The sequence below is a fragment of the Oreochromis niloticus genome, linkage group LG9 (genome assembly GCF_001858045.2).
Source record: "Oreochromis niloticus isolate F11D_XX linkage group LG9, O_niloticus_UMD_NMBU, whole genome shotgun sequence".
NCBI lineage: Eukaryota > Metazoa > Chordata > Actinopteri > Cichliformes > Cichlidae > Oreochromis > Oreochromis niloticus.
The window spans coordinates 24192167-24208599 of NC_031974.2; the positions used below are offsets into that span (position 1 = coordinate 24192167).

At 38.3% G+C, this 16433-nt stretch overlaps 1 long non-coding RNA gene across 2 annotated transcripts; it reads right to left on the minus strand.

Moving 5' to 3' along the window:
* Window positions 1-5062: 5062 nt before the first annotated feature.
* LOC102076085 (uncharacterized) lies at window positions 5063-8992 on the minus strand. Of its 2 annotated transcripts, XR_268454.3 has the most exons (6): window positions 8935-8992; window positions 8681-8813; window positions 8210-8273; window positions 7706-7848; window positions 7352-7441; window positions 5063-6418 (listed from the first exon to the last, which is right to left on the minus strand). It is a non-coding gene; the product is annotated as an uncharacterized LOC102076085 (long non-coding RNA). The 2 variants fall into 2 exon arrangements; XR_003221642.1 differs by having other exon boundaries at window positions 8681-8962.
* Between the last annotated feature and the right edge of the window lie 7441 nt (window positions 8993-16433).

Sequence of the window (16433 nt, forward strand, 5' to 3'; positions counted from 1 at the left end):
ATTGTATTCTATTCTATTTATCTTTGTTCCTCCATTTCAGATTTTTTTGCAAACATGAAAATGATCTCAACCTCCAAAAAATTATGGAGCTTTAAAAAATCAGCAGTACTTTGAAGTGTGATAAAATTTGAACACAGATTCCCTCTTAGGGGCCGAAGCTGTATTTGTTTTAAAAATGTGTCTCTGGTGTCTCTGGCCTATCATTATTATTTTGCTAACAGTTAATCAGACTCACTCGCCGAATACTGATCAGAATATATCAAATAATCTTTAAAATGATTCTAATAACAGGCCTCTCAGAGTGAGGCCAGTTTTTACAATCAAATGCCCTGTGGGCTGGCACAACTTTGCGCTGATAAGACAAAGGCAGCTGTGTTTTAGCCTGGAATACATTTATGTTTACATTTCTCATAAATGTATTTTATTATAGCACTTTTAATGCCAACATGTTTGAATTTAAGTTACCTTAAATGGATGAAGGGTGGGGCTAGCTAGCTTGGTTAGCTAGCTGCATTCATAAAATGATAGACATAGAGATGCTAACTAGCGCTTAGTAACAAACCAAAAAAATAATAGAAACTCTGATTACACTTAGCTCATTTTAAAGCTTTATTCTAATAATAACACTGTTTTCGTCTCTGTGTTTCATTAGCATTTGTTGATATTTTCTTGTAAATTAGTTTATAGCAGCTTGACTTGATGTAGAGGTTTTTTCTTTCAAAGGGTTCACAAATGACTGACAACAGAGACCGAGGAGAGCAACAGAAAACTTCACTCAGGAGCTAAACTCAAGATTGACTGAACTCACATTAAAGTTACCTTAGTGCTTCACTTTAGATGAGCCAGAACAATGAACTAAAACACAAACGCAATGAAGCGGGAACTCTGCGGCTTCTTCTTCTTCTTTTGGGTTTTTCTTTGGCGGTTAGAGCTTTAAGGTGCATTACCGCCACCTGCTGGACTAGATGGTTAATATCCTAAATGTCATCATTCCTTTTTTATGGCTTAAACTATTTCTCATGAAAGAAAAAAAATAATTGAGTCTCACTCTTTGTGAGCTAAAACTAGAGATTTAAAAGTATTTTAATAAACAATAAAAACTAAGACAAAATGTGTCAGTGTGTTTTATTCATTAACATAAACATCAGATGGCTTCAGCTTACCCTTAGCTCCATTTCTTTAAGAGGTTTTGCTTTCTGCAGGCCGCCACAGCGTATACGAATGTGTTGTTTTCCCTGATTTAATAAAGGTTACACTGACTCACTTCTCTATCACCAGATCCAAGTGTGACATTTAGCCATAATTTACTTGGGTTTGGAGTCACAGCAAGTTTTCAGGTTCAATTAATGGGTTTGAGTACAGCCTGGAAATTACAGGCATTCAGACTGTTTGCTGATGAACTTTGGAGGTAAAATTATAGACAGCTTTAGAAGGTTTTTCATAGGAGAAGTATAGATTGATACTTGTTCCCACTGAATAAGTTTAGATCTTTTACTAGTTGATTGATGAACCTCAAAATAACTTGTGTCGCTTTGCAGATAAACTCGGCCTGGTTGGTGCAAAAAGTCATTCAACTGCACCATGAAGCCATGAAATCTCTGGATAACGAAGACACATGAGACAGGAACATTTCTTTTGTCTTCCATGTAACAATCTCTAAATCTTTAATTAACCAATGTGACATTTTATCTTGGATGTCTAAACTGGCTCATCCCAGTGTGGTTGTTGCTCAAGATTTAGCACAAGTCACCTTCTGATCAGAAGCTTTGTGGTTTGATCCCTGGCTGCTCCAGTTTGCAAGCCACATATAGTTGGCCAAGATACTAATCCCAAGTTGCTTTCTGATGCATCCACTGGAGCGTGAATGTTTCATAGAATTTGTCAAACAGTTTTACGTGTGGTCACATTGTTTTGTTTTTGTGTTTGGATTGAAGCGCACACTTGTGAGTCCTCGAAAGTTACACAACACTCACTGAAGATGAAGACTTTTTTAAATCTTAGTTTGCACTTGTGGATCATACTGTATGCATTTGTAACACTTTTGAAACAGATTTCTAAATGAGCAGTGTTCCCTGAGTGCCTCACATACAGCTGCAGGACATTCAGTCAGCTTTCAACACAATCTTTCATACATTCTTCTCCCGTGTTGCATTTTGGTCAAGGGGAATGATTCTCGCTTCAGGTGAGAGGTCCCGGGTTCAACTCCCAGACGAGCCCATGTGGTGTTATATAAACTCTATGAAGACATTAAATCTGACATGTTTCTAGGTCAGGTGCCATTTGAACCACATTCAACTCTTTAACAATAAGTCTGCACCTGCTTTGTCGAGGCAACTAATTGATTTGATAAGAACTTTCCAAAAATCTCATCCAATTAATTCTCCTTTACAGATTGTGTAACTGTCACTTTTAAAGTTTATTGTCCAACTTTCTGTGAGAAAACACTCAACTTCTCCCAGCGTGTTGAGCTAATGATTAGTTGGTGTTTTTCTCCAAACACTCTCTCACTCTTCTCTCAACGTGTTCACATTAAACTGTGAACAGACACCGAGTAGAGCAGCAGAAGACCTCATTCAGGAGCTAAACTCAAGATTAACTGAACTCACATTAAAGTTTGCTCGGTGGTTACCTTTAGATGAGCCCACAAACCGAGAGATACTCTACTGTGGCAACACCACCAGTTTATAAAGAAAAAGAGACGACAAAAGAGTTTTTATTTTTTCCCAGAAAGAGCAGCAAAACAAACTCAGTGAGGAAGAGGGAAACCTCTCAGACAGACCCAGACCCCTGCACAAAGTACTTTTCAGACAAACTCATGCAGGATTCTCAGCCTCCATCTGGGGGAGCCCCATCTGGTGCTTCTCCTGCTGGGATGGACAGGTGGATGTCGCTGAGGTGTGTGGCCTCAGGTCTTCGTTACTCTTGGAGGTGCCGGATGGCCCGGTTCTTCTGGATCCATCTCTGTCTGCCTCTGGCTCCTGGGGGCCGTTATTGCAGCTTCCCACCTTCATAATCAAGTACAACTGTGACAAAGAAACACACACACACACTCATACTCTCTCTCTCTCTAAAAGACACACCACAAGATGATTGCTGGATTATGCATCTGTGGATTTATCTTCATGTGCAGCGGTTATTTGTAAAAATAAATAAATCAGGAGACATAGTGAGGCGTAGACTGTGAGCTTGACACGGTGTCTCATACTGTGATTGTGAATATAGAGGATTGTAGCTCAAGTTAACATGGAAAGATAGAGGTCTAAAGTCTCTAAAACATTTGGATGTTCAGTCTCTGACTGAAGGATTTGAGACATGTAGAAAGTTTTGAATTGGTGAAACTAATATTGTATTTACAGTTTCTCATACACAAGGCAGATAATATTCTTCATGGCCATTATTTTTTTTTACAAATACTGGAAGATACAACTGAAACAAAACAAATTTTCATGACTTCATCTCTTAATATTTCTGGATAGACTAAAATGTATTTACAATAGCCAAAGTCGGCTAAATTCAATTTTTTTTTTAGTCCGATGATTAAAAATAAAGGGCCGAAAATTCACCATGTTCCTTTCATTTACTGAAAGAGACTCTGTTATGTTGAGCTACATGAAAAAAAGAAGATTAAAATGTAATACAAAGAATGCTGATATAAATGACAATATTTGTAGTTAAAGGATCATTAGCTGCTGGCAAGGCTCTCCACTTGCTCCTTCAAAACTTGTATTGTGAAGCCCGGAGTTGTTGTGTTGTGCATTCATACACCGGGGTTGAATTCATAATTGCGGTTGCCTGGTGGCATCGACCAGCCAAGCGTCTGTGGTGAGGTGGGGAAGGTCCATTGAGGTCCAGCCACAAAATTATCCACAGGATGAGGATAGGGGCCCTGATAATTTGCACCATTTGTGATTAAGTTTACATCCAGGTGCTGGGTGTACTGCTGCCTGAGTGGGGGCTGCCCCTCTCCCTGAAACTGAATCACAGACAGGTGGACTGTCAGTAAAACGAGAATACTTCTAAAATTCTTGTTTTAAATTATTGCCATTACATTTCAGTAAATACAATCAATTCCCCAGATAATGACAGAATCAGAAACAGTGCTTTTTAATAATAGGAGATACTTACATGAAGTGGGACGCACTGATTCACATGCTGAGGATGTGACCTCCTCCTAAACTTACTCCGTCTGTTTTGAAACCAAGTTTTTATCTAAAGATGGAAGAAAACAGAAAACATTAAATCAGTACAATGGAGCCAAAATTTATTTTTCTTCTGTTGTAGTAAGTTGAAAAATACTCACCTGTTTGTAAGTCAGTCCTGTCATCTCTGCCAGCTGTTTCATCTCTCTTGGGTCATAGTAATGTTTCAAATTAAACTGATGGACAAGAATATTTAACTGTCTCTCTGTGAACACCACCCGGGCCTTTCCTTTAGGTTTCTCTGGAGCAGTGCTGGGATCGTGCAGAGTGGCAGTGATGTTGCCATCCTGGCTTCTTGGGACAGCAAAATCTTGTTTCTCCTCTGAGACTGAGCTTGAAACTGCCTCAGACGTATCACTGGTTTTATCACACAGCTCTTTTTACAGAATATCTACTCAAGCCGGCTTGAAGTGTGGGGTGAGGGGCTGATGACTCCTGAGCTGCTTTTTCTTCTTCTCTGCTCCATCTGTGGGGGAGGGAAAAGTAACAGAGCCCCCCAAGACAACAATAACTGACTTAAGCTTAAGTTTAGCCGTCCACAGGAATTGTAATGTCAGTGAAATGGATTCAGTTTTGTTTGGTGACATTTTTGGAGTCCTGAAGTAGTACTGTAGTTCTGTTTATCCATCTAGATTGTTTCCCAGGTTTGTAAATAAGTCTCTACAGTAAATCGGAACAAGATGGACTTGTGATGTGCACTGAAAAAAATATGTTGTTGGATTTACTTAATTCAATGGTGGACATTTGTTGCACACAGATGTTTTGCTTTGGCAGCAACTTAAACAATTGAGTTAAATTAACACAAGTTATTCATGTTGAATAAACCTGTGCAATTTGTGTTGATAAAATGTGACTTAAACATGTTTTGATGAAGTAATTTGAGCTTTTGGAATATTTTAATCCTTCACAATTTTCTCACTTTATCCCAACATGATTCAGTAACTTTTACCAAATACTACTTGGTCACTTAGATACTACATGTTATCTTCAAATTACATTTTGCTATCATATTCTAGTATCAATTACACAATTTTCAAATGGAGGCCTTATAACAGATTGTATTGTTTTCTTCCAAGATGGTTGCTGGCATCCACCAGTAACCTTTCAAATAAAAATGCCTAATTTCACTGCATTGACAGTAGGTAAAGAATTAAACTGACATTACTCCTCTACTGAATCTATATAAATCAACAGTTAAATAATGTCAGTTCTTCCGTGTTCTCTGGAATCAATCACAGCAAAGAAATTAGACTGTTTCTTTTGAAAAATGTTACAGGTAACCATCTTGTGGAAGAACAATACAAAACCTCTGACGTCAAGATTCAGTTAAACAACAATTATAACTAAACAATTTGAGGTAACGTTAGTTTCCATTAACATTAAATTAGGTTACTGAATTGGCGAACACCTTCCTATTAACATTACCCATTTTACCCCAATAACTAAAGAAATTAGCACTTGCAGGTCAAAACCTTTATTCAAGAGATGTAAAAATAACATTGATACAGTGACTGTCAAAAATTACAGCACTGATCATACTGTGACATCTTGGTTTAAAACAGCACACTTAGAAATATTCAACGTTCTTTACTTCAACTGAATGAAACTGAAAACACCATTTCACACGACCCATATGGGATATTTAGACTGTATAACTGCTCACGCCACATCTCTTCACTAGTAAAAGAAAGAAAAAAATACAAACAGAAATTTAAAAATGCTGCCAAACAGACAAACAGAGAACTTGTACAGAGCAAAAGGAAAAACAAACAACAACAACAAAAACGGCCCTGTCCTCATGGCAGTTGCAGAGTATATAAAAATAAACCCTGCGATTTGATCCTGGAATTGAGCTTCCAAAATGCAGCAGAACAAGTGTGAGATTTAAATGTCCTCTCCCCTAGAGCTGATCAACTCACACGCATAACAGTGAGCTTTCCTTGCAGGAGCTTTTCTTGAGAGCTGAGTTGCATCCAACTCCATTACCATCCTTTGAATCACCTCAAAAGTGTAGCAGAGTTGTGATGGGTAACTCATATTGAAGGAATAAAAAAGGTCCAAACAGCATGGCTACTGCAAAGGTCACGTTATCCAGATCTTGAAGAACTACTATACCCTCGATGATGATGCCAACATCAGAAAAGTCATTGCCTGGCGCATCTCTGGAGACAGATGTTCACTGTGGTTTTGTCAATCTGTGCAGTGGCCTCAGTCAAGTCCTGGTTAAACACAAAACATTTCTTTAAAATTCCTTTTTAAACTCATCTCCTTTTAATCTACCAGTTCTAATGTTAGAGTAATTTAAACCAATGCAAGCAACATAGTAAATAGCTATAGCCAAAGAGTGGCTGCCATGCTGCCATTCATGGGCTAACAGAGTTTCTAAAAGAGAGTGAAAAACATAATAATTTCAAATGCTTTACATTAGTTTTTGTTAGAAAGACACCGGCCCATCAGAAATCCAGGTTATGTCACTCAGAAGATGTTAAAATGGCCTAAATGGCCTGTATTTATATAGCGCTTTTATGGTCCCTAAGGGCCCCAAAGCGCTTTACATATCCAGTCATTCACCCATTCACACACACATTCATACACTGGTGATGGCAAGCTACGTTGTAGCCACAGCCACCCTGGGGCGCACTGACAGAGGCAAGGCTGCCGGACACTGGCGCCACCGGGCCCTCTGACCACCACCAGTAGGCAACGGGTGAAGTGTCTTGCCCAAGGACACAACGACCGAGACTGTCCGAGCCGGGGCTTGAACCGGTAACCTTCCGATTACAAGGCGAACTCCCAACTCTTGAGCCACGATCGCCCCACGTTAGAATTTAGACTTTCAGCCCCACAATTTGGTTAGCTGTTGGTCAGTTGGTCTTTTTTTTTTTCAAACAAAAGCTAATGTAAATATTGGTGGGATTTTCCTCTGTTCACTAGAATGACAAATTTAAAGTTTTTTCACACTGATGTGACCCCTAATACAGGGGTGGGGGTGGGGCCTCAAGGGCTGGCAGCCAAGTTCACTACCAGGCCTTATGTGAACTTCAAATGATTAAAGAGGACTACTGGTCCTAACCAGTCCAATGAGGATCAAGTGGATAACTAAATGCATTTTTAAATGTTGCAAAGCCACAATCTACTCATAAAACACTCACCATGAACTCCTGCACCAAGATGTTGCAATTGTCTTTCACTCAGATGCGGAGCACTTTGATGAGGGACTCCCTTCGAGCATTAATGTCATCCTTAAGTATTATAACAAAGAAAACAGATTTGTGAACTCAAAGTTTTCAGTAGCACAGAAGAAAATGATGCCAGACAAAAACTCTTGACTTTTTAAACCAGTCAACATGCAACACCAGCATCTACAAAGCAATATCAAAAGTTCCTGTTTGATTTGGATATATAGTTTCCAGAACATATATTTTTTAAAAAAAGAAATTTTTCTCAGTGGGCCAGTAAATGCATGATGAAAATTATGGCATCCTTTTAGTGGAATCAGTACTCACAGGTAATAGTTGACTGTTTCAATGGATGCTGTTGCCCCGATCACTTTGCAAACACTCTCAGCAGACTGTCAGAGAAACTCAGCTCCGTCAGAAACCTTGACTGTAAAGGCATGGTTGGGATGCACTGGAATGCTGCATTTTATCTGAAATGACATAAAATGATTTTGAAATAACAGCAGGCACTGTGCTTGGTTAAACAGTAATGTTTTGTTGAATAAAAACTGTGTTTCCAGATCTTATGGGATTAAAAAAATCCAAAGATGTTTGTTTCTGATTTACAACCCAACAACCCCTCATTTTAGTTCAAGTGTGCATTAATGTGAGTCCAGTAATCACCTTTCTGACAATACATACAGGTATAAGTTAAACCTATGGCAGATTTTGGATTTCTCAGTTGTATTAATAGGGTGGTCTATTTGAGTATGCATGCACCTAATAATTATAAAAAACCTATTATAACTAAGTTACAGAAACCTTAAGCGAAAATAGAATATACTTTCTCACCATAACACCTTGAACCCACAATCCATCAGCTGACTCCTGGTGAAATGCAGAATAGAGGTCGTCTCTCAAAGTGCAGCAAAAAAACAAAAGGACAGCAGGTGAGGGCAGGAGGTGTAGGGATGTAAGCTAGCATAATGCCACTGATGATGCTAGCTAAAACTGTTCAATGTCCAAAATCTCACTAACACCACGGTGCAGTAAATACACAATGTAACTGAAGAATAAGTTGGCAAATCTATTCTCAAAGAAAACCAAATTATGTTATCAGCGCCTAGTAATTAGGTTTAATGTGATATTACGGCTCTTGTGCCAAAGACAAATTCATATGAAAAAGCGCCAATTCTTTGACAACAGATTAAACAGCAAATAAGCTAACGGCTATTTTTTAACATGTTACATGGCGACACTCTAGACGTTTAACTACATTTGGCTGAAATATGGTAAATATTAATTCAAAAAATCAAGACATACCAAAAAACGTAGAGTTGGCTGCTCGACTTGACTGAGATGGATGCCTTTTTTAAACCATGATCCAAAGCCCGCGAGATGAAATCACGCGTGGTTTCACGAGATTTAACGTTGCTATCTTATTGACTTACTTCACCTGAACATGATATGAACAATTTAATACACCCTTTCTGCATATCATGTAGTTTTTACACTATATAGTTACATTTAACTTTAAAACATGAGGCAATTGTGTTAAATACATGCAAGATGCTTACATAAATCCAAGAGATGGCCAGTCCCTTTTTTTCAGTGTGTTTCTCAGAGTAACAAAAGTTTTCCTCAGCAGCAAAGTCTCTTTTTAGAAATCACGCCTGACTCAAAATGAAATCCACAAACTTTTATTAACATTTTAATGTAGGAACTGTTTTCTTTCTACTGAACTACATCCACCAGCTGTATCAGTGTGCAGGAGGAAGCACACATCAGGCTGTGATGAGAAACTTGAGCTCAAAACAGGTCAAACTCTTCCTTTGGTTGGTGGGTGTGACATGACACAGCGAGATTTCTGAGTCTTTCTTAACAGTATTTAACAGAAGCAGTATTTCATTCTACCACTGTCCTCATTAAAGGAAAAGTCATTGCAGATAAATGCATTGGTGACTTTGAAAGAGTTATAACAACATATATAAGAAGTGGACTTTATCAGTCAGCTACACATGAAGTCCTCTACCACACCACCCTCAGAAAACCACACTGATTCCTCTTCAGCCTCCTTTAATTGACCTAAACTGCCACACTGTTTTCACACATAAACATGTTAAAACTGCTCACAAGAATTATTTTGGTGAGGACATCACTGGCTCCCTCACTGGTGTGCTCATGTTTGAGCAGCACTTAGCAGCTAATTACTGAAATGAACTCACTCCATGTTTGCATCAATTAACGCAGTATTAGATCACCCAAAGAACTTTCCACTCACATAGAGCATTTTTGCAAATGCATCCTCACGTTAATTTGACCTGCAAGCGATCAGTTGCACCTCTGTGTAAACCCCCACAGCAGCTTGTTGAGGCCAAAACAAGGTTTTCACACTCGGACAGACCATTAAAAAAACTCTGACACTGAATATCACGATGACCACTGACCACTCGTTTTGTCTTTATTAACTTTATTAAATGAACAGTTTGAAAGTGGCAACTGAAATTAAATCAATTAAATAAACTCTGCATCTTTATTCATGTGTTTAAAACATATGATGGACTATATAATGTGAAAAATTCTCATTTAGTAAAGAAAACCAAACCTGATGAGTTGCTGACTGTGAGCTGCAGCTGGTGTAAATCATGCTTTTTATGGATATTTCTCACTGGTGAGTTGAGAACAGTTTAGCCTGTTCTGCTTTTATGTCAACTAGATCTGTGTTAGATGATTTTTTCATTTAACTTCCTGCTCTGGTTGTTTCAGACAAGAAACCAGTTTGATTTACTTTCTATTATCAGAAGATTTGTGCACATAGTTTATAATTTCAAATGTATCAGAGCAAATACAGCTCCTCTTTAAATATATTTTGCATGAAATCTGCATTATTTCAGTGAGTATTGAAACCTGATATGTATAAAATGTTTTAAAATAAGCCAAATTATACCAATATTACATACAAATAATGACTTACATGTCTAATTTAGGTAGCAAATGGTAGTTTCACCTTCTACATTGTAAAAGTGTCTGAAATTATAAAACACCCACATAAGTCAATGTAAACAATAGCAAGACTAACGATCCACATCAACGCCCGTCATAAACCCACAGACACATGCATCTGCCCCCCTCTGGCTCATTCAGAATTAGAGACGCACCCAGTTCAGCCAGTGACCACTAAACATACGCTAATGTGTCTCTTAGAGTTCCTGTATCACATCCTGCTACCTCTGATTAATTATCAAGTCAATGCAGACAGATGGCACCAGGGCCATGAGAGGTAAATGAGGGTGAAGGTGTTTGTGTTAACATGTCTTAATTTGAAGTAATTTCAAAGACATAGAAGTCATATTGTTTGCAGATGACACAAATTTATTGTGGAAGTAACTTGGAACAACTTCTGAATGAACTAGAAAATGAATTTTAAAACAATTGAAGAGTTGTTTTTTTAATAATCAGTTAACACTGAATCTGACCAAAACAAAACTCATACTATTTGGGAGTCAAACAATTTCTATCATTAATAAACTGATGATAAATAACAGATCTCCAAAAGTTGAATCTGTTCATCTGGACGTAGCGTTTTGTGGGAGAAACGTTTCGTCACTCATCCAAGTGACTTCTTCAGTCTCAGCTGACTGCAGGTTTCCCCAAACCTTATAAACAGTACATTTGCATAATGACTGAAACCAGCCCACTGAAGGAACAATGGGCTGTGAGGTCAGTTCCTTAATCATAATTATGCAAATTCCCATGACCATTGATCAACAATCACTGACCAAAACCCACTGATCAAAGAACACTGATCAATGGCCATGAGTACCATTCACAGAGAGTTGGGGAATGGCTGCAATCACAGCATTGTAAGATGGCGAAAGATGTACCCTTAGGCCCCCTCCTCGATTCAGAGATGGTCTTTCCCTTTTCACGTAAATGGCCTCCTTGACTCCGCGCTCAAACCAGCGTTCCTCCCTGTCCAGGATGTGTACATCCTCATCGTTGAAAGAGTGTCCACTGGCCTGTAGGTGTAAATAGACTGCAGAGTCCTGGCCTGACGAGGTAGCTCTTCTGTGTTGTGCCATCCGCTTCGCTAGAGGTTGTTTGGTTTCCCCGATGTATAAATCCTGGCAATCCTCCTGGCACTTAACAGCGTACACTATGTTACTCTGTTTGTGTCGGGGGACCCGATCCTTTAGCTTCTATCAATGTGAACAACACTGGGCTTCACAGTGCAAGTTTGGAAATAGAAAGTGGAGAGTGTTGCCAACAGCTAATGCTCCTTTAATAACGGCTAATGTAAATGATGCCAGGGAGAAACAACGATTGAACTGACAGCATATCAGGTTTTCTGTGAGTTTTTAGTAAAAAGAAATCGTTCTTCTCTTCATGTAGCTCAATCTAGTCCTATAGAATTAACCCAAAATTGATTCAGCCAGTAAAAGTCCCATACAGTTTCCTGCTGGAACTAACTTATATAGGAGTTTAAAAAATGTGACTTTTAAATTTCTTATCTGTTTTTCACCAAACAAAACAGAATGTAATTCAATTACATTTTGATTCTTGTTTAACTAATATTTGCATCACTTTGAGTTTTCCTGTAATATCAGTTCAAAGATGACAGTATTAGAAGTACAGTACTGTAATCTGGACTTTTTTCAGAAACTGTACAGTTCTGTGAGCTGTGAGCCTGAAGAGGAAATTCTCATTTATTATAATCAACACAACTGACAAGTTGCTGACTGTGAGCTGCAGCTAGTGCTAAATCATGCTCTTTATGGATATTTCTCACTGACCCACTTCTTTCTCTCACTGTAATAACAAATGATACTTGAGTTCAGCCTGTTCTGCTTTCATGTCAACCACATCTGTTGACATGTTTCATGCAAACTACATTTATGTTCCTGGTCAAAACTAATCTCTGATCTGAGCACTGATCTGTACTTCACTTTCTATTAGATCTATAGATCTATTTGCTGCAGGTCATTTGGAGAATTTTCTAGAGTTTTATGGTAGCTTTCGCCTTCTTTGAAAAGCACCTACATTGTAAAAGTGTCTGAAATTATAAAACATCCACATAAGTCAATGTAAACAATAGCAAGGTTAAGGCTCCACACCAACGCCGCCCATAAACCCCACAGACACATACATCTGGCCCCCTCTGGCTCATTCATAATCAGAGACACACCCAGTTCAGCCAGTGACCACTAAACATACGCTAATGTGTCTTTTAGAGTTCCTGTATCACATCCTGCTACCTCTGATTAATTATCAAATCAATGCAGACAGATGGCACCAGGGCCATGAGAGATAAATGTGGGTAAAGGTGTTTGTGTTGACATGTCTAACTTAAAGCATAAAGTCCAGAAATGAAGCAGCTAAATGTATTTTTAAACCATGTTTGCAGACAAACACAAACAACAAAGTGAGTGGATTTGCCTCCACTTAGACTTCTTCTCTTCTTTGGATTTATCGTCAAACCATAAAGTGCTCTGCTGTGAGAGTAATCTCGGAACATTTGTTTTAACTATAATTAATTAAATATAATAAATTTAAAATATCTGGGCCTTTGCAAAAAATTTAAAAAATAAATAAAAAAAATTAAAAATAAAAAAAATATCTGAAAGAAAACTTCTTGGAGTGATAACACATCACAAAGTATCCTGGATGACTCACATTACTTACAGTAAAGGCAAAATATCAAAATGTGTTCCAAATCTTTATAAAGTGAAAGTGACTTCATAAATCAAACATCATTACATACTTTGTATTTTTCCATCATATTTCCTTATATGATATAGTGTATAGAAATGTGGAAAAAAAACAATGAAACACACCAGTGCTAAATACATTCTGTAAAAAAGAGGACAAGGATCAAAAATAAAACCCACTTCAACAGAACCATCAAATTCACTTTGTATGAAATTAAATACTCTTACATTTAAAGATCTGATAAGACATAAAAAGTACACAAATAATGACTAAAGCAACAAACAAATCTTTGACACATAACATTTAGGAGTTGATCAGAACAAGACCAAATCATGACGACTTGAAAGGAATCCTTATGTTCAGCAAGCTGGTAGTAAGGACTAATGTAAAATATCAAGTCGTTTTGACTTTGATAAATTGATGTTCTTTAAAAAGTCATGAAAAATGACTTAAACCCATAAATTGTTCATCCACAAAACTCTTTACAAGCTGACTCAGGAGAATTGTTCTTAAGTCACTAATGATGTTACTGGAGTTAAACACAGCTCTGGTTTAGAATAACAAAATTCCCCAAACAGCCATGACACCAAGAATCTGAGTGTGAGATCACACTTTGTCGTTTCTTGAAGCATCACTGATCAAAAAGATAAAGTAATTTTAGGCATTAAGTGTTTCATATTTTATAAAGTTTGAGTTGGAAGGATTTGGTAAAGCTCATTTGTATGGCTGTAATTTTAATTGTACTTTCTGTTTTCAGACCTGAGAAACAGCATTTTAAAGAAATGTAAATGATGCCAGTTGGTAGAAACTGCCTGACTGCTTTGTAAAGCAACTCACAAAAGAAGAAGCTCAACCCCCCACATTCCTGCCCACACCCACAAACCTCCTTAAAAGCCCAGGAGAATTGCTCTTAAGTTAGTCTTAGGACACACAGCACTATCCTGCTTGGTTTGGAGCTCTTTCAGCAGAGATACTTATTCCAGCTTTCCTGTTTTAATCACTGGGATTTCAAAGATGGAAGATTATGGGATGCACTTTTCTCCAGGTATGTACTCAGCATTGTTGCGTAGTGAGCTAATATGAACAGAGTTGGCTAACCTCTAAGATAACTCTGAGCAAAAATACTCTCTCACTCTGTGTTGTAAGTCCTGATGGCAGAAGTCACCATGTCTCCCTCCACAGCTGATTGGAGAGTCCACTTCAGGACCATCTGGGCTTTGAGCCACTTTTTAAACTTTCTCATTGGTGACATCTGGTGCCATATTTTAATAATTCAGCAAGTGGAACTGTGTGTGGGGGAAATTGTTCTGATTAAGGCTCATCAGTTTATCCTTTTTGTATTGTTTTCTGTTAAAAAACTCAACTGTGCCAAACGATATCAGTAGCCACGGTGACCCCTGTGGACCATATATACTTGTGCTTACTTGGCCTCTGTCTTTCTATCCTCACAGACTTGTGGTTTTCTGGCAGCAGCCTTGAAGGGAGTCTTCCCTTGGAAGAACTCGCTGCATGGGCTGAGGCAGCTCTCGCTAAGGAGATGAGCAACAACATGTTTGAGACTGCTGAAGCTGTTTCCAGCTCTCTCACAGAGGAGGAACTGGTTTTTGCTGCCCCACGAAACCAGGATGGCAGCAACACTGTCACAAGTACTACGTGTGTAAAGGAAGAAAAGGCCAAGGTGCTCAAAGGAAGGACCCGGGCGCTGTTCTCAGACAGCCAGTTAAAAACTCTTGTCAATCACTTTAATCAGAAAATTTACCCTGATCCACGGGAGATGACAGAGTTGGCAGAGTTGACAGGACTGACCTACAAACAGGTGAGTGTCTTTCAAGGTTACTAGAACATAAGAAACTGAATTCATTTTGAATTTTGGGTTTATTGTACTCATTAAATTTCTTCCGTTTTCTTCCATCTTTAGGTGAAGACTTGGTTTCAAAACCGAAGGAGAAAGTTTAGGAGGAGTCCAGATTCTCAGCATCTCAATCAGGGCGTCCCACTTCATGTAAGTATCTCCAATTATTAAACAGAACTGTTTTTAATTCAGTCATTATCTGGGGAATTCATTTAATTTGATGAAATGTATTGATTATAATTTAAAACAAGAACTCTGTATTTTGGTTTTACTGACTGTGCATGTGTCTGTGATTCAGTTTCAGGGAGCGTCCTCACTCAGCGAGCAACTGGACATCAGCTTCATGAGAATGGGCCCACTTTCCTCATGCTGTGGGCAATGTTGTCCCTGGACCTCAATGGACCCTCCACAACTCACCTCAGATGTTTGGCTGGTTGATGCCACCAGGCAACGGACATTATGATTGCAACACCAGTGTCTTCAGCACTGCATGGAATGTGAACAACCCCGGACTTCACAGTGCAAGTTTTTACAGAGAAAGTGGAGAACCTTGCTAACAGTTAAATATGGCTGTAGCTACTGTTCAATCCCTCTTTCATTTCTCAACGATCATTCTGAAGCCTTAAGATGAACATTTCTGATATACTGGACAATAAGTTTATTTTTTCAGGATTTTATTTTAATTATCAAGTTTATTAAGTTAATTAAAAGTTAAAGCAGAGGCAGGTTTGATAAGACTCAGTGAACTTCTGCATCATTTACAGTTTTACGAAATAAGAAAATACAAAAATTTGTTTGGTCAAAGTTGGTGGGGTAGATTAAGGCTTGTGTAAGTGATTGATAAAGTCCACTTTTTATATGGTGTAACTGTTGGAAAGTCAACATGAATCTGTAATGATTTTTCTTCCAATAAAGGAGGACTTTGCTAGAATGAAATACTGCCTCCATGTTTAATTGTTATTGCGTCTCAAAAATATTTGATGTTAAAAAGTGTAATGAAATCTTGTGTTTGGTTTCTCATCACAGGTGAGTGTGTGCTTTGTCCTACACACATCAGCCAAGGTGGAGAGCCTTACCAACAGCTAATGCTCAATATCACAGATATTGTAAATAGCAGCTAGTATCAATGACTGAGCTGACAGGATATCAGGATTCTGATCTGTTTTCTGTACTTTTAGTAAACGATGGGCATGGGGTGAATATTAGGCCCTTTATCTTAAAACCTGTTGATTTGAGAAATATTAGAATTCAATAGAATCTGTGGCTTCTGTAAATACCTTGATGCGTGCACAATCATCCAGGTAAGGAAATCCCCAAAAGTTGATTCTGTTCATCTGGACGTAACGTTTTCAGTAGGACCAATGTTTACAGAAACACGTACAGGTCAGTGGCCACTCTTTCAATGATGAGTACGTACACATTAATACTCATTGATCAATGGTCATTGATCAATGGTCATGACAATTTGCATATTAAGGATCAAGAAATTTACCTCACAGCCTTTGTTCACCAGTG